This window comes from Cynocephalus volans, chromosome 2, assembly GCF_027409185.1.
Source record: "Cynocephalus volans isolate mCynVol1 chromosome 2, mCynVol1.pri, whole genome shotgun sequence".
NCBI classification, from domain to species: Eukaryota; Metazoa; Chordata; class Mammalia; order Dermoptera; family Cynocephalidae; genus Cynocephalus; species Cynocephalus volans.
The window spans coordinates 86239121-86263542 of NC_084461.1; positions in this window are offsets into that span (position 1 = coordinate 86239121).

A 24422-nucleotide genomic window follows, 5' to 3' on the forward strand; every position below is an offset into this window, starting at 1 on the left:
GGCTTTAATTATGTTGAGATACTTTCCCTCTATACCTAACTTATAGAGGGTCTTTGTCATGAATGAGTGCTGAATTTTATCAAATGCTTTTTCAGCATCTATAGAGATGATCATATGGTCCTTGTGTTTGACTTTATTAATATGGTGTATCACATTTATTGATTTGCGTATGTTGAACCAACCTTGCATCCCTGGGATGAATCCCACTTGATCGTGGTGAATAATTTTTTGTATGTTTTGCTGTATTCTGTTTGCTAGTATTTTAGTGAGGATTTTGCATCTATATTCATCAAGGATATTGGCCTGTAGTTTTCTTTTTTGGTTATATCTTTACCTGGTTTCGGTATCAGGATGATGTTTGCTTCATAGAATGAGTTTGGGAGATTTGCATCTGTTTCAAACTTTTGGAATAATTTGTAAAGAATCGGTGTCAATTCTTCTTTGAATGTTTGGTAAAATTCTGCTGTAAATCCATCTGGTCCTGGGCTTTTCTTTGTTGGGAGCCTTCTGAAAACAGCTTCAATCTCCTTTATTGTTATTGCTCTGTTCAAATTTTCTACGTCTTCATGGTTCAGTTTGGTGAGCTTGTGTGTGTCCAGAAATTTATCCATTTCCTCCAGATTTTCAAATTTGTTGGCGTATAGTTGTTTATAGTAGTCTCGAATGATTCCTTGTATTTCAGATGAATCAGTTGTATGTAGTATCGCCTTTTTCATTTCTAATTTTTGTTATTTGCATCTTCTCTCTTCTTTTTTTTGTTAGCCATGCTAATGGTTTGTCAATTTTATTTATCTTTTCAAAAAACCTACTCTTTGATCTTTTGTATTGTTTTTTGTATTTTTTTTGTATTGTTTCAGTTTCATTAAGTTCTCCTCTGTTCTTAATGATTTCTTTCCGTCTGCTAACTTTAGGTTTGGATTGTTCTTGTTTTTCTAGTTCTTTAAGGTGAAGTGTTAGGTTGTTCACTTGCCATCTTTCCATTCTTCTGAGGTGAGCATTTAATGCAATAAATTTCCCCCTTAATACTGCTTTTGCAGTATCCCACAGGTTTTGGTATGATGTATCATTATTTTCATTAGTTTCAATAAATTTTTTGATTTCCTGCTTGATTTCTTCTTGCACCCATATGTCATTAAGTAGAATGCTGTTTAATTTCCATGTGTTTGTATAGTTTCCAGAGTTTCATTTGTTATTAATTTCTAGTTTTAATCCATTGTGGTCTGAGAAAATACATGGGATAACTCCAATGTTTTTGAATTTACTGAGACTTGATTTGTGACCTAATATGTGATCTATCCTGGAGAATGATCCATGTGCTGATGAGAAAAATGATTATTCTGAGGTTGTTGGATGGAATGTTCTGTAGATATCTGCGAAGTCCTTTTGGTCTAGAGTATTGTTTAGATCTTGTGTTTCTCTACTGATTCTTTGCCTAGATGATCTGTCTAATATTGACAGTGGGGTGTTCAGGTCCCCTGCTATTATGGTATTAGTGTGTATTTCCTTCTTTAGGTCTAATAGAGTTTGTTTTATAAATCTGGCTGCTCCAACATTGGGTGCGTACATATTTATGATTGTTATGTCTTCTTGATGCATCAGTCCTTTTATCATTAAGTAGTGTCCCTCATTGTCTCTTTTTATGGATTTTAGTTTAAAGTCTATTTTGTCAGATATAAGAATAGCTACTCCAGCTCGTTTTTCTTTTCTGTTTGCATGGTAAATCTTTTTCCATCCTTTCACTCTTAGTCTGTGTGAATCTTTATGGGTGAGGTGGGTCTCTTGTAGGCAGCAAATAGTTGGGTCCTCCTTTTTGATCCAGTCAGCCAGTCTGTGTCTTTTGATTGGGGAATTTAAGCCTTTTACATTAAGAGTTGTTATTGAAAGGTGTTGATTTATTCCTAGCATTTTATTGGTTGTTTGGTTGTCTTAGGTGTCTTTTGTTCCTTGCTTTCTTATTTACTGTTTGGTTTCTGTGTTTGTTGGTTCCTTAGGTTGTAGATAGCATTTTTGTTTGTTTGTTTTCTCTTCATGAATGCCATTTTTATTATACTAGTGGGTTTTGATTTTTCTTGGGTTTTTATGGCAGTGTTAGCTTTTTTTCAGGAACCAAACCCAGTACTCCCTTGAGGCTTTCTTGCAAGGGTGGTCGTGTGGTAGTGAACTCCTGCAGTTTTTGTTTGTCTGAGAAATATACTATTTGCCCTTCATTTTGGAAGGATAGCCTTGCAGGGTAGATTATTCTTGGCCGGCAATCTTTGTCTTTTAGTATTTTGAATATATCATCTCATTCCTTTCTAGCTTTTAGGGTTTGTGATGAAAAGTCTGATGTTAGCCTGATTGGGGCTCCCTTATAGGTGATTTGATGCTTCTGTCTTGCAGCTTTTAAGATTCTCTCTTTGCCTCTTTGTTTTGCCAATTTGACTATAACATGTCTTGGAGAATGCCTTATACATTTGGCGATCGTTGAGCTTCCTGGATCTGAAGATCTGTGATTTTTTATACCTAGGAAGTTTTCTGCCATAATATAAAAATATTGATTTTCTTTTGATTAACCATGCTTTTCTCCCGTTGTGCAGGAATTCTGGATACATAAATTGAGAAAGCTTTCCTTCAGAAAATACTTGCATTTGCTTCTCCTTAAATGAAAATGGAGCTGTTAAACTTTAGCTTATTAGCTTCTTTCGAAGTCCAGGCTATGTAGAGAAGTTTTGATTATCCTCATCTACTTCCAGTACAAGTCTGTATGTTTTGCTGAGTCACTCTACAGTGGGGTAGAAGTAGAGTATTTCTTCCATGGACCATAACACCTGTGAGATCAATTTAATGATTCTTTAGGCAAATGATGAAAGTATCTTGACTCTATATTATAAAAAATTTCCCTGGAACAAGGACTGTAGCCCAAAATAGTCTCTACTCACAATCTTCTGGTGGACTAGATCTGTTAAATCCACACAATGGCTGAGTCCCATCAGACATGAAATATCTACAGTTACCCTAAATAGATTAGGGAGCAGACCTATTGAAAGAGCTACAGAAGTTTTCTCAAAAAGTAGAACTTTAATAGTGCGATTTGCATACATTATAGATTGTTTTACAATTGTAACGTGTGGCCAATCTAAAAAGAAGATGGTGCATTGATTTTGACTTATTTTGATTAAAAGCAAGGGTCATAATCTATAAACCTCACATGTTTTGACAAGAAGGAAAAATAAATAGCTATTGCAGTGTGAGGGGACTTTCATGTCCCATTTATGCATTTTTCAAATATTCCCTTACTAAATTTGGAGGTCTGAACACATACATACCTTTCAATCTATAATTTTTAAAATTATGTAAGTAATACGTGAATAATTTTTAATGTGAAACATTAGGAAAATATAGATACCTATGACTTCCATTTCTTGATCATTACCTAATCTCACTCCTCTCACCAGGAGGGACCAATGTCTTGAATTTAGAAGATAAATCTCAGCCATTGCTCTTTTCCCCCTTCCTTTATATTTTCTATAATTTCCTTCTGTTATGCTTCCCTTGGCACATGCTATAATTTTCTTATAGATGTTTATTTTTATTTTATTTTTTTTCTTTTCTTTATATTTTTTATTTTTTTTATTATTTAAAATTTTTTTTTTTTAATTTTATTTTGTCGATATACATTGTGGCTGATTATTGCTCCCCATCACCAAAACCTCCCTCCCTTCTCCCTCACCCCCTCCCCCCTAACAATGTCCTTTCTGTTTGCTTGTCGTATCAACTTCAAGTAATTGTGGTTGTTATATCTTCTTCCCCCCACCCCCTGGTTTTGTGTGTGTGTGTGTGTGTGAATTTATATATTAAATTTTAGCTCCCACCAATAAGTGAGAACATGTGGTATTTCTCTTTCTGTGCCTGACTTGTTTCACTTAATATAATTCTCTCAAGGTCCATCCATGTTGTTGCAAATGGCAGTATTTCATTCGTTTTTATAGCTGAGTAGTATTCCATTGTGTAGATGTACCACATTTTCCGTATCCACTCATCTGATGATGGACATTTGGGCTGGTTCCAACTCTTGGCTATTGTAAAGAGTGCTGCGATGAACATTGGGGAACAGGTATACCTTCGACTTGATGATTTCCATTCCTAGATGTTTATTTTTTAATATAAATGATATTATACTGAAAAATTGCATGTTTACTAAAATTTTTCTTTTGCTCTCTCTTCTGGTTCACCGATTTATTCTTCAATAATAATCATTCTGCTATATAATTTAGGTTTTTAGAATTATTCAGTTCAAGAATATTTCTAAATTCTCTATTTTAGTGAATATTTCTAAATTGTCTGTTCTTCATAGATCAATATCCTTTTGCTTAAAAATTTTATAAACATTTTGAGTGTATAAAAGCTTGCCTTTACTAGCAACATATACTTGGTCATCATAAATTCTGTGGTGGACACAGTCCACTCAGGAGGTCATCTCTTCTTGACATCTATTTCTTTCCATACTGTGTATTGGCATACAAATGAGACAAGTTTAATAATCTGCTATATGTGAAAAGGAAAGAGCCTCTGTAATCCTTGAAAAACATACAAAATAAAATCAGATATTTTTATTTAAAATTTATTAATTGAGTACCTATTATGGCTACTCACTATAATAGGAATGTGCATAAAGAATAAAGTATAATAAAGGCCATTATTTCATCAATGCATTGATTATTTATTCAGCAAATATTTACTGAAATCTACTATGTGCCAAAGCTGATCTATGTGCCAAGATTTGATCTTAAAGTTAATCAGAAGATCAACACGGTCACTATGAATAATTATCCCATGAATGGTTTTGGAAAATATGTGTGTAAGGTGATCGATCAATACTGAGTGGCTGATGAGTTAGACAGTAGAATCTCATACTTTTCTAGGGAGGTAACAATTTAACTGAGACCTAAATAACATAGAGGAGCCAAGCAATCAAATATCCAAGCAAATTACATTTCAATCGGAGGAATATTTAGGGAAAGCCATCATGGGAAAAATGAGTTTAGGGTGTTTAGGAAGTAGAAATAGGGCATTGTGATTAAAATACAATGAGCAAGTGGGCAGTGTGTGTAATTATGACTGAGAGGTAGGTGAGAACTAGATCATGTTCATGTGGTAGACTATATTAGTAGGTTTCTTTTCTTTCTAGTGTAGTAGGAAGCTATTATAGGATAATACTCAACAAAATGATCTGAACTTATGTATTTTGAAGCTTATTGTCTGCTATACAGAAAAGGGACTGTGGAACAGCAAAGAGGAAAAACAGGAAGACTATTGGAGTAGTGCTAGTGAGAAGGGACAGTGGCTTGGAGTATGGGTATGGAAACATGGATGGGTATGCTTTGCATATACGAGTATGTAAAAGTTAAAATCAAAAGGACAGATATTTTAGATATAAAGGCAGAGAAATAAATAGAGAACTCATAGAGATGAAATCACTATAGCAGGAATATCTGGTACATTTTAAAATTTCTTATTGGAAGAGTTCTTTGACTTGAATACCAAAGGATCATTATGAGTTAGTCCATGGTGGTAGAGGAAAGAATACTACCAAGAGCCACGTAAAAAGTTTTATCTTTGTTCTGAGGATAATGGGGAATAAATTAAAATTTTAACTAAGAGAGGGCATAATTATATTTGTCAGGCCAGAATGATGGATCATCAGAATCATCTGGCTCCCATCACTGTAAAAATTCTAACCTTTTGTAGGACAGATGCAGCATGAAGCTAATTTAGCTTATTCCAAGTTTGGACAAAGCAATATAGGTTTTTGAGTTCTTGAAATTTTGATAGTGTGTAAGATCCTAGGTAGGATTTTATGCATGGAATGGAGAATTACTAAAATCTCAGAAATCTGGCATGAAGGAAAATTAAAAGTCTTTATTTTGCATCCTGAACTACCTTGAAGACTTTGCAGGGTATCCCAAACGTCCTACAGCGTATCTTTGCAGGGTATCAGCTGTTAGTGAAGCCATAAAAAGTATAGATATCTGTGAGGATACAAAGTGAAAAAATGAATCTTCCAACCTATAAGTAGATGATTTAAATACCCTAAGATTCACTGTAACTCATTTTATGAAGTTACAAAAATCCTCATCTTTCTAATTGGATGTATGATATGTGGGGAAATTTGAAGCAATATTAAAAGTACTACATTGTCTATTTTTTATTTTAAAATATTATTCTCTATAATTTTTTCTTTTCAATATTTTTATTAATAAGTTTTCCAAGAATTTATAAAAGGTGGAAGTGCAGATAAGAATATCCATCAAGAATCTTCTTTTCCCAAAATGAAGCCTCCATTTGTGTGGTGAACAGGTCTCATTTTTCACACTAGTTGGCAGCACAGATGGTTCAGCAATTGCTACAACCATTCTTTTCAGCTTTTTCTTCCTGGATGTATCATGGCAAGTGCAGTATTACCAGGTGCCTCTCAATTAATTATGGTGATGAGGAAGTGTTCATTGTTGTATATCGGGAAAGCAGAATTTTGCAAAGTTGAATATTGATTTTTAAAATAAAAAATGTGTTTTGGGTTTTGCATTTTTTGATTATATTTTCTTTTTCTTTTCATATTGCCCACCAGTTTCCTAGAAATGCAAGAAAAATAAAGATACTTGGCAAAGTAGGTGGTAAGATCCAGTTTTTGTTGGTAACATTTATTTTATGTCAGACATTGTATGAAATAATTTATTCAGCTACAACAAAGAGATAAACTATACTTTTAGGGTACATTCTAATTTCTGCATCCTTTGATTGCTGATCTATGCTCACACTTAAAATTTTTAGCAGCATCTCTATAATGTGAAACATCAAAACTACATAATAAAATCATGGAATTTAATAACGGGAGCCAAACAAATTCTATCCCATGGACTGAGAATTTAAGAGAATTTGTGCTGGTAATTCTTGTGTTGCTTATTATCTACTGCTGCTGTTGTATTTGAACTGATGGCTCTTATGTTGAAATTTTATTTTCTCACATGTATTAAGGGTGTTTAAAATTTTTACCTTTGATAACTCACATCTTCACATTATTTGTATTTTCATTTCTCATTGGATCTTCCCGATCTGTTCATGCTTTCACTCCTGGTATTTCTTATCTATCACTTTTTTTCAATATGCAAAGATAAAATTAGAAATACAACCAGAATAGAAACAACAAAAGCAAGATTTGGCACTCATAAGAGAAGATTGTGAACTGCTCTATATTGTCCTTGGACACAAAGATTCACTCTCTAGGTAAATATCGTTCTATTTAAGCCAGAATCAAAGGAGACAAGAGAGTGCATCTCAAGTAAGTGTTTGTCTAAGCAATTAAGATTAAGAATTTTTTTTTCAAAGATTTTTATTCCCAGTCATACTGTTGTACCGGAATATTGCATTGGAAATACCATGCAATCATTAGCTATGCCTAACAATATCAGTGGTGTATTGGTTTAGGTTCCCCTAAAGTCAGACTGTAATATAATGATTTGGGTGCAAGTCATTTATTTGGGAGGCATTTACAGGAATGCCTGTGAGAGACATTGTGAGAGAGTGGCAGCATAATGAATGAAGAGTGTGTTTCTGAGTGGGCAGCTGATGGCCATTCTTTCTTTAAAGGCTCTGAGAAAGTGTATGAAAATACAACAAAATCGTCCCAGTGAGGAATAACTTACTTCCATTCAAGAATTACATCCTCACTGTGTAAGGGGTGTTTTGAGGCAAAACTTTTTAATTATGTCAGGCCTGCTTCAGGAACAAGAATAATTCTGAATCTAGAGAACAAGAGGTTATTTCTGTATTACGTTTGAATGCCAGTGAGAAGACATTGACAGGACACCAACAGCATGTTTCACAGGGAATATGCAATACATGTATATACATATAATGCATCTAAATGCTTGCTTCCCTCCAATGGGAAAAAAACAAAAAAACAAAAAGCTTGCAAACTTTTAAAATCACTAGAAGTTAAACTGATTTTTTCCCAATAAATACCCATCCTAAAATCAATCTAGCTGGCTTGCCAATGTATTTTCTGTCTATAATATTATTTCACAGCCTTGCTCAAACACTTGTTTTTCCAGGGGGAAAAAAGCACTAGAAAGTTCACTCTTTTAATGTGATATTCACTATGGAAAGTGCTCTGAGACATCTCTCTAGCAACATGACTAGACATAAAAGGCTTTATTGAAATATTGGCAGGAAATACTGACTGTATCATCAGGAAATAAATAGACTGGGTTTACACAGTCCAATGTTACTATTTCTAACTTCAGAATCAATGTTTATGCAGTATTTGGGAGTACTTGTAAATAAGTTGACTCTTTTTTCAAAATTCTTATAATTCTATGGCTATAGAAAAAAGATGGGAATGTTTGGACCTAGCCAGGGGAGAATCTTCTGAGTAGGTGCAGTACACCTGCTAGGTTGCTTGATTCTTGCCACATCAAAACATTCTGAAATTCTCCTTATCTTGCCAAATCTGTAACTATGCAGAGAAAGGAAACATAGCTTCTCCAGCTGTTTCCTCTCAGTTACGGACAGTGGCCAAATTCAGAAAGAAAAATCCCTCAGCTGGCATTTGTGAGTCATTGGTGAAACTTTAAGTAGCCCGGGATTTTCAAACTTGGCTAATTACTTGAGTATCTAGTAAAATTGTGATTGGGTCATGCTTAAGTAGAACAGAACCACAGTTGCCTCGTCTGTCTTTGCTCTGAGTCATTTCTGGGGAAAAAAATCCAAACTTCTACCATTTGTTCCTTAGCAATTTGTAAAAGAGACAGGTTTGATTATTAGTTGAGCTAGAGTGAGCTATCGCCAAGTGCTTTACACATGCTGATAAACCCCTGCTAGATCACTTGGCTTGCTTGTTTTATCTCTGAGGAAGCAGGGGCCTGAATTGTCCAACCATTTCAGATCATCCAAATGACCCTTCTCCAGAAATAACAGTAGCTGTGAACTCACAGTATAGCATATTATTGCCCTACAATGGAGTTACACAGTTATGAGTATTTTTTTTTTAGCATACAGTTAACTTTGCATTGAGCATCGCAATCAGACAAGAAAGCTAGAACATAGATTATACTCAGACAGTTGTGTTAATAACGTGTACATTAATTTGCTTTCCAGCCATTAAGAACAAAAAATATGTACATAAATACAACACGAGCCATTCTCAGGAAACTACACCTGACCTAAACTGGCTGTTATCCTTACAGTCTTCAGTGAACATAAAGACATTTTAAAATATTCTTTTGAATAATTTATCTAAAAGACTGAGATCTCTTACTTCTTCAATATTTTTGCTGCTAACCTCTATTTTACACTTGTTCATTATGTATTTATATATTTGTTCTGATTTTTCTGTTGTAATTTTGCATTTTCTCTTTATTTTTCAATTTCTCATAAGACTTTTATATAATAAATTTTCTATTTCTGTGAGAAGTTAAAATAAGAGATAAGGCTAGGCATGAAAGACAACTCTATTATTGTAAAGGTTGTGAAAATAAGAGATTTTACCAGAATCTGTAAATATTTATGTCATATATAGTGTATAGTATTCAATGTCTATTAATTTTATTTCTTATCTTCTTAACCTGCAAATATGTTTTTCATGCTTTCTCTGTGTGATATATTCTCATAAGTAAATTACTTTTTTGGAAGGAATTCTCTTATCTTTTGTATACTGCAAAACTACTCTTACCTCTTCCCTCATCTTTCAGTGTCTTCCGTTTGCTCAAGGACCTTCATGATCTTGTCTCTGCATCATTTCCAGACTCACTCTTTTCTTTTCACCCCACTGCTGGGACATTTTGCTGAGTTCAGAATACATCTTGCTCTGTTTTACTGCTGGGCTCCTCATTCTGTCCGAAATGCTCTTTCTCCATCATTTTCTGGCTTAATATTAATAATTCTGTAAGTTTCCTTTTAAATGCATTCTTCCTTGAGGCCCTCCCTGACTCTCTAAGGTAAGGTAAATCCATTTGCTACGCATTCCCATAGCTTGTTTTTTTTTTTTTTCAATGTTCATTGTGCTAGTAACACCTTGTGTGTCATTTGTCTTTCCTTACTAGATGGTAAGTTTCACAGGACAGGAATCATGTCTTTCTTATTGACTAATGGGTCACTAGTATCTACTAAAAATCCTCTGGTACATAGTAGGTGGTGAATAAAAACTCATTGAATATTTATTGTGCAGATTTTACTGACAATAGGAGGCATTTTATCCTGGAAGAACAAGATTAAACAATGAGAAAAAGAAATAACTCCCCCATATTTGTAGTGCAATATGACATATGCATACACACATTAGTTTGTAGATATACACATATGAACAAATGGACCAATACATACACATCTTTCAATGTCAAAAAGTAAGTTCTATTTGATCACTTTTGGGGCCATACAGTAAAATGTAGAAGTGAGCTGAGTGTGTTGTTTGTTGGCAAAAAGGAGGCTAAAAATAATCTGCTTTCACATAATTACAATTAAACTACATACCAGATGTAGTTCAAATTCAAGTTGTTTTCATATAAAATATAATTTGAATGTTTTGTATAGATTTATATGTTTAGAGATGCCTGTGTTTTGTATTCTTAAAAAATACTCAGATTTCCAAAATTTTTAGTGACCTCTAAAATTTAAGCATTATCGTCTGTCAGACATTTTATTCAGACATTACAGAATTCTCTGAATATTTAAAAGTTTAAATAAGTGAATGGGCTTTTCATTTTTTCCCCTCAAATATGGTCACTAACATCATGAATTATTTAACATAATTATTTGTTGCTTGAAAATCTACCTCTGTTACACTGTCAAAGGAGAGGGTGTTAAAGAAAATGAGAGTTGAGTACAAATAAAGGAATGTGGGTGATTTTTATGCAATTAAAGGATTTGAAATCATGGCAAATACACTTGCTTATTACTTGAAAAGATATAACTATGACTAAGTTGATGTGACACTATCAAAAATAAATTGGAAAATTATTTAAGTAAGTCTAATTGTTCTAGTATATAAATTGCTTCCAGACAGTAAATTAGATGCTTCTACAACTACAGTAACTCTTTAAAATTACATAGAATGTACTGGAGCATATACTCATCAATGTTCTCCTAGTGTTAAAAACTAGCTTTTAAGCATTCCCTCATGATATGTTTCAAAAGCAGAGTCAAGTAACATCATGTTTGTTTATTTGTAAGTTTTTTTTTTGACATTCAGTAATAGGTGAAACTTTTAAAAAATTAAAAAATCGGAGCATACTAAAAGTGATTTTTTAAAACTGATTTCTTTGGAAAACACTTCCTATACACAAAGCCATATTACATCAATTCTTTTTCATCCTTTGACGTTTTGGTCAATGATGGACTGCGTATACAATGATGTCCCATAAAATAGCAATGGAGCTGAAAAATGCCTGTCACCTAGTGACGTCATAGCCATCTGATAAAAAAAAATGATCTGAGCAGGTAAGTCAAAATACAGTGCCCTGGGAGATCTGGAATAAGTCAGCAGTCACATCCACCTGTCCCAGCAGGTGTTATCATAAGACCATTTTTACTTGCAGATGTCATGGCACCAGAGAGACAAAATGACCTAGAATGCTTCTTGTAATCCTTACTCTAGATCCCTGCATGTAGGATGTAATCTAGTAATAATTCCAAATCTATATATACATCATGTACAACCAATAGAAAAACTGATGGAGTAATTAGGGGGGGGCTGTCTTTCTCCCTCTGTCCTTTGATTTTTTCCCCCTTTCCTGTGAATATTAAATGCTAAGCTCTGCCGGCCCTCTTTGGAGTACATTTCTCAGGGTGACTTAACCTATATGTTTTCTGGTTGCAGTTGTCATATTGGCTCAATAAATTCTATGCTTTATACATTCTGCCTCAGTTTCTTTTAGATCAATGTGTCATAATGTCATAGCACAATCACTTTATTTAAAAGAAATGAATTTAGTTTATCCCAAGTATATAGTGCTTATAAAGTCTAGGTCTTAACATTCACTCACAAGTACTCACATACTGACTCACCCAGAGCAACTTCCAGTCTGTAAGCTTCATTCATGGTAAGTGCCCCGTATAGGTGTACCATTTTTTACCTTTTATATCATATTTTTACTATACCTTTTCTATGTTTAAATATATTTAGATACACAAATACCATTGTGTTACGATTGCCTACAGTATTCAGTACAATAACATGCTTTACAGGTTTGTAGCCCAGGAGCAATAGGCTGTACCATATAGCCCAGGTGTGTAGTAGGCTATACCATCTAGGTTGTGTAAGTATATTCTATGATGACACACAATGATACGATTGCCTAACAATGCTTTTCTCAGAACTATCCCCATAGTTAAGCAACAACACATGACTCTGTGTAAGACAGGTAATAGTGTTTGTTTGTGCCCTAGCTCAGATGAGGCTAATTTGACTAATTTAAAATTTAAAAAAATAAGTCTGGGATAAGCTAAGCGAGTTATGTATCACTGAAGAGTTAGTGAAGAAGTAAAGAATGGAACCCAGTCTCTTTAGTCGACTTTACTTTCACTGAGCTGTGCTGGATCTGGGATGTCTATTCATTCTCCTATATTTATGGAGGATCTACAGTGTGAAAGTCCCCAGGAATACAGTGGTAAAAGGTCAGAAAATAATTCGTGCCCCCACAGATATTAAATTCTAGTTTAATTATTGATTATAATTATAAATTCTAGTTTCAGTGTTAAATATGATGTTTAATCTATTTTCCATTTTTCTCCATTCTATCTCTCTATATTACACATTATTTATTTATTTAATATTTTATGTAAAATGGTACATTCTTTGAATAATTCTAACTTCATAGGAAAGGTTATGACATTATCTCTTGATTAATTATTGTGATGAACATCCATCTTCCCAGATATCTCCTGTATTTGTGCACATATTTTTCCATAAATACATAGTATTTTGGAAATATTTTTATCCCTAGGGAATAACTTTTTAAAGACAATGCTTGAGATATATTCACACTGGATATTTTACATAAAAGTCTCATTTTGCCATTGTTTTTTAAATAATTCTATATCATGACTCCCCTCCTCAAATTTTATTATAATTTTATGAACTGCAAGTTAGAGTGAGAATATTAAACTTATTAAAACTCAGAATACCTTCTCTATGTCAGGGTAAAGAAACAGAACAATCTCTGGTAAAGGGAAGAGGCAGGTAACAGCAATAAAATAAATGAAGAGAGCTGAACATAAGTGTATTAGTCTGCTTGGTCTGTTGTAACAAAACATAGGGAGGCTTAAACAGCAGACATTTATTTTCTCACAGTTATGGAAGCTGGAAGTTCAATGTCAAGGGTTTGGTAGGGTTAGTTTGTTTCTTTTCTCCTTTTTTTCCCCCCAAAATTATTTATTTTTGATTATACATATTTATGGGGTACAGAGTTGACTACCAGTATTTGTGTACAATATATGATAATCAAATCAATATTAGCATATTCATCATTACAAATCATAATTACTCTTTGTATCTCTTATCCAATTCCTCCTTCTGAAAGTTCAACATTTCCCTGTGGGCTTGTTTTACTCCTTCCTTCCTTCCTTCCTTCACTGCCACTTATGAGTGAGGCCATGTGGTATTTCTCTGTCTGTGCTTGGCTTATTTTGCTTAACATAATTTTCTCCAAGTTCATCCACGCTACTGTGAATGGCAGAACTTCATTTTTTCTTTTAATGGATGAATAGTATTCCATTGTGTATACTTACCATATTTTCCTTATCCAGTCATCTGTCAGTGGGCATTTAGGTTGGTTTCATATATTGGCTACTGTAAATAGACCTATGATGAAAATGTGAGTGCAGGTATCCCTTTGATATGATGATTTCCACTGGGTATATACCCAGTAATGGGATTGCTGGATCCTATGGTAGTTCTATCTATAGTTGTTTGAGAAACGTCCATACTGTTTTCCACAATGGCTATACTAATTTACAGTCCCACTAACAGTATAGATGGGTTACCTTTTCTCCACATCCTTGTCAGCACTTGTTATTCTCAGTCTTTTTGATAATAGCTAGTGTAGTTTCTGGAAAGGACTTTCTCCCTGGCTTGCAGCCAGCCAACCACCTTCTTTCTAGGTCTTTACATGGCTATTCCTGTGTGGTTTGCAGAGAGACAGACAGAGAGAGACATCTCTGTTGTCTCTTTCTCTTCTTATAAGGACACCAGTCTTATCAGATTAGGACCCCACTGTTATTATCTCATTTAATTTTAATTACCTCCTTAAAGGCCCTATCTACAAATATAGTCACATTGGGAGTTAAGGATTCAACATACGAAATTTAGGGGGGCACAGTTCAGTCTATAACAATTAGTTAAAAAGTCCTGTAAGCATATATCTCTCAACATCAGTGAAATGTAGAAGGAACTGGGGAAACAGTTGTGAAGCAATGTCCCAACTAAGGAGCATAACCACTACTAAGCTCCATTCAGTTGTTGACAAGGAGACGTGCCAATTCTTTCCATTTTTATGTAAAAATATCTTGCTTTTTAAAAGTTTGGCAAATAATTCTAAATTTTTTAAAATCATTTTGCAGACCAAAAAATAAAAAATAAATAAACAGTCTGCGACCCATATCTGGCCCTCAGACTGTCAAATAATGATTTCTGGTAGTGTCAAAAGAGCATTCTTTAAGCACCACGTAGAGCTGGATTCAGATATCGGTCCAGACACTTATTCACCATATAACACAGCAAATGTCCCCTCTCCCCAAACCCCACCTCCTATGTCTTAGTTTCCATTTCACCAAAATAGTCATAATAAAAAAGAAATCTAATAGTCAACATGATATTTAAATTATATGAATATAGAAAAATACTTGGAACATGGTTATCCATTCCCTCTACCCCTAAGATGCCTTGAATTCTCTGAAAGGAATTTTTCAATTGACTGAACAATTTAGGGATGAGAAAATAGGAACAGAGTTGCCTACTCTTCCTATTTCTGAAATATTTTAAACTACTTGTGTAAATATATGAAAATAAATCATCCTCTTTTATTAATTCCGTTGTTACCCTGTGTAGCTCTACATCTCTGCCCTGGGAGGCTAAGCAGGAAATAGCATCCCTTCTCCCTAGTTCTACATCAGTGTGGCTGCCTTGCTACTCAAAAGTTATAGCAAGCCAGTATTGTAGGTTGCAAAGATTTCTGTCTTTAGGGAAGCAGTTCCTTTTCTCAACCTAGGCCAAGTTGAAAAGGATAATCTTGTACAGATCTTTCTCCTAGAACTCAAACTGCGTGCTATTTTCAGAACTCAAGGAGGAGATTCAAGTTTTGCAGAAATCAAAAGATTGTTACCTTTTCATCTCCTTTCATTGACTTTTTGGTTTTGGTGGGGACTATGAATTCATGCTATACACAGCAGCTATAAAGCTTCTCTTTGAGCATAGACCTTCAGTTTGACTGGTGAAAGCTCAATAACATTTGGATGAAATCAACCATAATACTCATGTTTTAATTCTCATGTAAAACTTGACATTCATGTGCTTATACTGAGAGATGATCTTGGCTTAACCACTGAATCGCTAAAGAATTTCTACTATCAGTCTTGCCTATTCACAAGTACAAGACAAACACATTTAATAGCAATGATGATTCATTTTTAGAAATACTCATGTTAAAAGAATCATTTATAGGTTCCAATTTTTCTGCTAACAAGAAATAATTTAAAAACTCTATTACTCATGCTTACTCTAAATTTGAATTTCTGTGCTGTTATTGGATAATAGGGAATAAACATAGTTGCTGATGTCATGGTTATGGTGACTTTTTGCTTGTAGGAAAATTCAGCCAGTTTGCTGTGAGAAAACAAATTAGAAACAATTTGTTTCAAAAGCAGAAAAATTTTGTGCACGTATTTTTTTTCTTTATTAGTAATACTTTTATTTGGTTAATGTAGTCTTGGTCTAATTGTTGCTTTTATATTCAAAGTGCAATAAATTTGCCTGAATAAATGTGTTAGATTTTTTAAAATACTGATGAGTAAATACTCATCAGAATAATGGAGGGCTGTGCACCCTTCTCAGGTGATGAGTATTCTGATCTAAAAATGTGGCTTTAAATACAATGCTATAATGTTGGAAAGTAATGCAATTCAAAATATGCTTGAATATTTAAAAACAGAATACACTGGGTAGATATTTTAAAAATAAATGAATGAATTTACTTGTAAGAGTTGTTATGCAGTTGGTAGTATGTTAAGGTATACATTATGGATAAATAAAATTATCCATTTTATGGGGGGAGAAGGGGAAGGGGTGATCAGGAGACTTAATGTTGTGTTTTATTTTATTCAAAAAATCAAACATTAGCTTGCAGTAGATTCTATGCTATGCCATCCAGATTCTTTCTTACCTATCAAAACTGAATCACTCATTTCTCTGTCTTCCAGCAATGTTAACAGCTACAGGCTGACAGTAGAGTCCCTCCTTAGGAATTGTCCTCAGCTGGGGAGAGCTGTCTCACCAAAGTCATATCTCCTTTAGTGGATCAGCCCACATCTAGTGACTGATCTACCTCACTTCAACCAAAAGCATCTCTGAAAGGCCTTCCCAGCTCCAGAGATCCCTGTAGAATGGGCTGAGGGCTTTGTTGCAATACACTCTAGTTCAAATTCTCCCTCTACCCAATCTTGCTTTCTTCACCAAGAGAGTACTTCCCAAGAAACACCTTGAACACAGATCTCCATCTCAGACATCCCAGACTTCTAGACTTTCACTCCCATGCAACAACATGATGAATCTCAAGGGCATTGTGTGGAATTAACACCAATTTCAATGGTTGTACACTGTGAGATTCCATTTCTATAATATGGTCAAAATAACACAGTTACAGAAATGCACAACAGTGGAGTGGCTGACAGGGGTTAGGGATGGTTGGGGGAGGAGGTTGGTGTGACAGTAACAGGGTAGCATAAGGGAGATCTTCGCAGTGATAGAATAGTTTCATATCTGAGTTGTGATGTTAATTTACGTAATCTACACATATGATAAAATGGCATAAAATTATTCACATATATTGTACCAATGTCACTTTTCTGGATTTGAAATTGTTCTATAATTATGTAAAATGTAGTTATTGAGAAAAACTGGGTGAAGTTTATGAACATGGAACCTCTTTATACTTTTATTTATATTTATTTTAAAGTAAAAATTAAAAACCTCCAAACAATTGAATTGAGTGAAAGGATTAAAGAGTAGGGTTAATAGAATAGCTACAAAGTTTAGTCTAGAAAAGATAAAGTCTAAGGGAATTGTAGGGCATATAAGGCTTGTTTTATTTGTTGCTTGTTTTCATCAGTTGAAGTAATTATCTTTCTCTTTACTAAAGATATAACTGAAAAAAGGGAGTTCAAATTATATTTATTAAGATTTGGACAAACAATTGAGAGACTTTCAGGGCTTTCAGATAATAATAGACTTGAAGAGGCTGTCAATATTAAAAAATTGTAGTTCTTATACCTAGAGATCTTATAAACGTGAAATTTCAAGAACACTTTGGAGGCAGAAAATAGCATAATGGGATAATAGATAATACTATAATAAATCATTTGTAATTCTATTATATGATTATCAAAGATCATTGAATGCAAGGACAAGTTCTTTTCTGAAATTTGGCTACTAAATCAATTTATAATTGCTTTCTAGTATTATTTTTTCTCTCTATATATTTTTTCTCTTTATAACCCATGGCCATGCTCCCAGACTACCCTTTTTCTCTCTTTGCTGACACCACAACATTTTTAAATAAAAAAAAAAAGTAACAAAAAAGAATAAGAATCATTCATCTTAACATCTAAGCTATTGCTTGAATTTAGAACATCCATAATACAGTGTCTCTTTTCATTTCACTGAATATTAAAAGCATAGCTACCTTAAAGAAAAATATTCCATTCACTGGTCTTTTGTTTAATGCTATTAGAAACTTGTGCTGATTCATTGTTTAATAGCTACTAGCTCACTGGTACCTCCTTTCTTCCTTCCTTTCCTTTCCTTTCTTTCTTTCCTTCCTTCCTTTCTTCTCTCTTTCTTTCCTTTTCTCTCTCTCTCTCTCTATCAGGGAAATGAAAATTGAAACAATGAGGTAGCAATATACACCTATCAGATGGCCAAAACTAACAGATGGCCAGAACACCAACAACACCAAATGCTATAAAAAGACGCCGAGCGATAGGAGCTCTCATTCATTGCTGGTGGAAATGCAAAAATGAGCTATGAAGCCATGAAAAGATATGCAGGAATCTTAAACGCATATTACTAAGTGAAAAAAGCCAATCTGAAAAGGCTACATACTGTATGATTCCGACTATATGACATTCTGGAGAAGGTAAACTATGAAGACAATAAGAAGACCAGTGGTTGCCAGGGGTTGAGGGGAGGGAGCAATGAATAGGCAGAACACTGATGATTCTTAGATCAGTGAAAATACTCTATATGATACTATAATGGTGGATTCATGTGATTACACATTTTCAAAACTCATAGAATGCATTAAACCAAGAGTCAACCCTAATGTAAACTATGGACTCTGGGAGATAATGATGTGATAATAATGTGTCAATGTAGGTTCATCAGTTGTAAAAAATGTACTCTTCGGTGGGGGAATCTGGAAAAGGGGAAGGGTACAGATATGCAGGGACAGGACATATATGGGAAAATTCTGTAACTTCTCAATATTTCTATGAACCTAAATCAGCTCCAAAAAATAAAGTTTAATAAAAAATTTTTTAAAAAAATGAACAAAGGACTTTCATAGACATTTCTCCAAAGAAGATATTAAAATGGCCAACAAGCATGTGAAAAGCTGCTCAACTTTACTAATCACTAACCATTACAGAAATGTAAATCAAATCAAATCCACAAGGGGTATCATCACCTCACACCCATTATCATGGCCACTATATATATATATATATAAAAAAAAAACCCCACCAAAATGACAAGTATTGATGAAGATGTAGAGAAATTGATTCAGCAATCCCACTGCTGGATATATATCCAAAAGAACTGGAAGCAGAATCTTAAAGAGATTTTTCACCCTCTAGTAGTTGTGGTTGTTATATCTTCTCCCCCCCCCGGGTTTTTTTTTTTTTTTTTGTGTGTGTGTGTGTGTGTTCATATTCATGGCAACAATATTTACAATAGCTAAGAAATAGAAGTAACCTTAATATTCATTGACAGATGAATGCACATAAAAGATGTGATATATACATTCAGTAGAATATTGCTGAGCCTTGAAAAAGAAGAAAATCCTGCCACATGATACAACATTAACGAACCTTGAGTACATCATGCTAAATGAAATAAGCCAGTCACAGAATGACAAATGCTGTGTGATTCCACTTATATGAGGTATCTAAAGTATCCAAACCCACATAAACAGAAAGTAGAATGGTGGTTTTCAGGGGATGAGGGAAGAAGAAAACAGGGTTTTATTTTGGCAGGATAAAAAAGTCCTAGAGATTTGTTGCACAGCAATATCGTTAACACTACTGAACTGTATACTTATAAATGGTTAAGAGAGTAGTTATGTTTTTCACATTAATAATAAAAAGATCTTGACAATGTGCAAGGGACAAGAGTAGGTAAAAATTTAGTTGATATTTTACTTTCATAATTTTAAGGTGTTTAAATATTACTTTTTCTGAGAAATTTTCAAACTTGTTCTGAAGAAAGAAAAGGAGGTAGAGAAAAGAATGAGGAAAATTAAAGAAAGGGGAAGTTGTTTTTTTTCATCTTTACACTGTGTTTTTATTTTAGTTTTTGTCAACAGTGTGTCTATAATAACAGACAATCTGTGAAATGGATTTAGTTTTGTTTAATACTTTTTTAAATTTATTTTTTAACCGAGACAATTGATTATACATATTCATGGGGTACAGAGTGGACTATCGATATTTGTCTACAATATGTAATGATCGAATCAATATAATTAGTTCATGGGAAGTCTTTTTAAATCTCCATTTAGTGCAGCTCATAACACAAGAAAAAGATTTGGATTAAAATTTTGGAAATTACTAATTTTGATGTATTGTATTTTACTATAAAATTTAGACAAACCGGTTTATAAAAACAAAACAAAACAAAAAAACCCCAATAAACTTATATCTTGATCAGACTTGACAAGAAAATATAAAACATGGTAAAAAGGTTGATACCAAGCACACACATTTTGCCCTTGAAGAATGAATAGTTTAGGGTTTATGCTCAGATGTTCCTTCCTGTTTTGAGTCCAGAAAAATTTTCCTTGATAGTTCAGAGCTATCTCAAGCAGAGATTTGAATTAGTCAACTGTAAAAAGAAATAACCAGCATAAAAATAGTTACAATTACTTTGAGTTGTGCCATTTATTGAAGAGACCTTAAAATATTCAGTTAACTAAAGTGATTACACCCCAGTTTATGTAAAGTATTTTGACTACACTATGTGAGTCTGAGTTTTTTCTTGACACCCACTAGGAAATGGCTACTAAGTGCTCCCACTTAGCACTTGGCAGGGAGAATTGTCATGTGAGGACAAAATCACTGGCAGCATCATACACTTTTCCAAAAATGAGCACTTTTCCTTCTCATTTAAGGTGCTGGAAACCAAAGTACTCATTTAATGATAAAGTAAATTTATATTTATAGCTTATTTTGTTCTTTTAAGTATTGTGTTTTTAATCAGTGAGGAGCATGCTGTAAAATCATGCTTAAAAATGTTTAAAATGCCTTAGTAAAAGTTAGTTGCCTTCTCCAGTGAATTTCAATGTCAAAGTCTTTCTCATTAGAGTTAAGTCAGAGTTATACTAACCTCTCTGGGTCTGAGTTTCCATGAGCAGCATGTTTTGATCCTTGTCATGCAATTGGTATATTTTGTTCCTAGCTCAGTGATTACCTATTTTGAAGATAATAGATTTTAGGACATGTACTTGATAGGACATCAGAAGAGAACATATTGTAAAGCAATTTTGTTTCAGCAAATTAAATAGTTCTTTTGTACAATTAGATTTATGTTATTGAAGTGAAATAAATAAATCTTTGAGTCTCCAGTTCTTTGGAGAGCCAGCTACAGTGGGAATGTGGAAGCCATAATGGGAAGCCAAAAGTCAGGCATAAGAATGATGGCAGGAAGGGGTGGATAAGCAGAATTGGTTACTTGTGGGGAGGAGAGACACTGGCAATCATCTATTCTGCCATCTTGATGATATCACTCACCTGTTGTTTTTGTTTTTTTTGTTTTTTAATATCAGGTATTTTCTGTTTGCCATGTGGATTGGAAAGGAGTTTACCAAAGAAGCTTACATTTTTAACTGAACATCTAGATGCATGGCTCAGGAAGGCCATGTCCTGAGAAGAAGGAATGAGAAGTCAAACTATTAAAAAGTTATAATCAGCAATAAATTTACAATCTTATTTATGCACTGTTGCTTAATAATTTTGATTACCATGATTCAACACATGAGAGCTTAGTAGAAATGGATTGAAATGCTGGACCATAAGAGGGTAAGGCTGTAGAACATGGCAGTCATCTCAAGCACAGACCATCCTGTTAGTCTTTGTCTGGGTATATGTGAGGGTGGGATTGGGAGTCCTTTATTCTTCTTTTATAAAACATTTTATGCTATTGCTCTTTAACTGTATGAGCGTTTGGGTTGAAAAAATGTAAGAGACTGCAATTATTGCAGCAGTACTACTTTAATTTAACCACATCCTATATCTAGAATAGCAAAAATTAATGTAGGTATGGATTTTCAAACTGTGTGTAAAGATGTTTATGTAAATGCATATGCTTAATTTAATTCTATGTGTTAATAATATCCAATTCTCCCAGTATAGATATTTTGAACATTTTTCCAATGTGAACTAATATAATCATGTTATAACTATTTACAAACAGCTGCCTCATTACAAAAGTGCTGACATACCATTTACTGTATTGATGCTGATTAGTGGGTAGCAACCAGCTCAATGCATATCAGAGTATCAGGAGGTTTTTCCTGCTTAGGAGTATTTTTATACCTAATGAAAACTTGATTTTTTTTAATGAGGGGTTCAACTATTAATATATCCTCTTCGTCAGACTTTGTGATTTTTATTCTCAAGCTTTCAAATTTTAAAGATATAGACTTAGAATCTGTTCTCAAAAATAAATTTCGTATCAGAAAATTGCTATTAATTTCAAACAGTTTTGGAAATGCATACATCATTACCTCTATTACATATATAAGCCAATTGCTATGCATTATTATGTTCTAGGCACTGTGTTATGGATTGAAGACATAACGATGAAATACATAGTATTTTTCCTTAGTAGTCCATAGCAGGAAAAACACACTTGTAAACAGTTATAAATAAATGTTGAAATAGTCAGTAGTAGAGAGATGTGTACAAGATGTAGAATTAGTAAAGAGAAAAGAGTAATCATTATGTTGTGTATTTGGAAAACAATTGAAAGACTTCCTATTGGAGGTGCCATATGAACAAATTTTCAGAGAATAAATAGGAGTTTACCCAATAGACAGGAAAGAAAAAACACTTCCACTGGTGTATCTTTCCCCTGCATTTCATTCCTACAGAGGCACTACATGCATGGGTAACTAAAAGTAATTCAATATGGTTGGATTACGAATCCAGAGGGGAAGAATTTTAGGAACTGAGACTGAAGTTGATAGAAGTTACCAGCTTATAATGGGTGTTCTATGCCTTGTTGAGGAAGCCAGACTTCATCCTATAATTAATGGGAAGCCACTAATTGGTTTGAAGTAGAGTGATAATGTTGTTATATTTATGTTGTGGTAAAATCACTTTAATGGCAAATCTGGGGGTGGATGAGGGAGAGAAAGCTTGGAGTCAGGAAGCAATAATCCATGCATGTGATGACAAGGATATATATTTAGATAGAAGCAGTGGGGAAGAAGATAATTTAAAATGAAAAGTTATTTCAGAGGCAAAAATATACAGGAAACTATGGACATGGATAAGATTGCCAAGGTCAAATGTACGGTGCATTGTAAAAGAAAAAAGAGCTACAAGCAGAATTGCAAGGAACTTCACATCTAGAGCATGGATATAAAAAAGAACAAGGATAAGTGACAGAGAAGAGTGAAGTGGGAAAAGAACCTAAGGAGTACAAGCTGATGGATCCATGCTCCTTGCTGCATTTGATTGTGATGTTTTGCTTTTAAATGGAGCTAACTCATTTTATCTGAAGTCATTTTCTGTTTAATATTATTTCAGCACAGTCCTATGTCATGTCATGTTTGCACAATATTTTCTGTCACTTGTATGTTATCCTGAACTTATTCTTAGTGAGATTTTTCCTTATGCTTTTTTTTGTTTTTAATTTTGACACATTAAGGCATAGTACCATGTAGTGAAGGATGTGGGAGAAACTGACAGATATAAAACCTCTTAATACATTTTTCTTCATTAAGTTATTGCTAACATGAACCATAGTTGTATATATGCTAATGTTTTGACTTAAAAGCGCTTTCTGTAACTACATAATAAATTTCAATTTTTCCTAATTGGCAAAAATGAAGAAATCTGACTAAACCAGGGGCTGACTCCTACCAGTCCTATGGTAAAGACATGAATTAAGGGGAACTCTTAAACAATGTTGGCGACAGTGTGAAATCCTAATGAATTAAAAAAATTTTTTTTTAAGTGTCAAAGATATGTGGAGGGAAAAAAGTAAAATATTAGTCTATAAAATTAAAAGAGAAAGCTCTTTCAAAAACATGAAATAAATTGTATACTTTGGTCATATTCTGTGTTTTATATTCATTAGAAAAGGAATGGTTGTATGGAGAACTTATTTACTTAAGTCAAATCGGTAATTATTTAATGGTTCAAAGATACATTTTTTAATTTTAGGTTTCTTGTCTTTTGTTCTGAAACTAACAGGGCAATTATAATCTTCAGACATCCAATTTGCAAGAGTGCGGAAAAAACTTTGGTTCTATTTAGCTGAGAGGTTTGTCAGAAGAGGTTTAATTATTCTTAATGTATTGAAATTTTACTCACTATAGGGTTCTTTAACTACATGTTGCTCCTTTTCTGTGCTTATAGCAAGGAAGTCTAGGTGAGTTATCATGCACTTCTCATGTAGAAGAATACCATCTACAGGGCACAGGGGCATTAACCACTTGCAAGTAAGTATTCATCTCTCAAGTTAACAAGGAGCACTTTGAACAAATGATAATAGAACAAGGTTCCTGAAGAATAGCCCATTCTCTGACACTGCATTATAGAAGACTATAAAGCCCCTTCTAGCATTGACATGCTTTACTTACAGACAATTTTACAGAATATATTTCATAAACAGAGATGATTATTCCTGCTTGATATACAAGGTATTTCTATTCTTGCTTGTTCATTTGTTTTCTTTT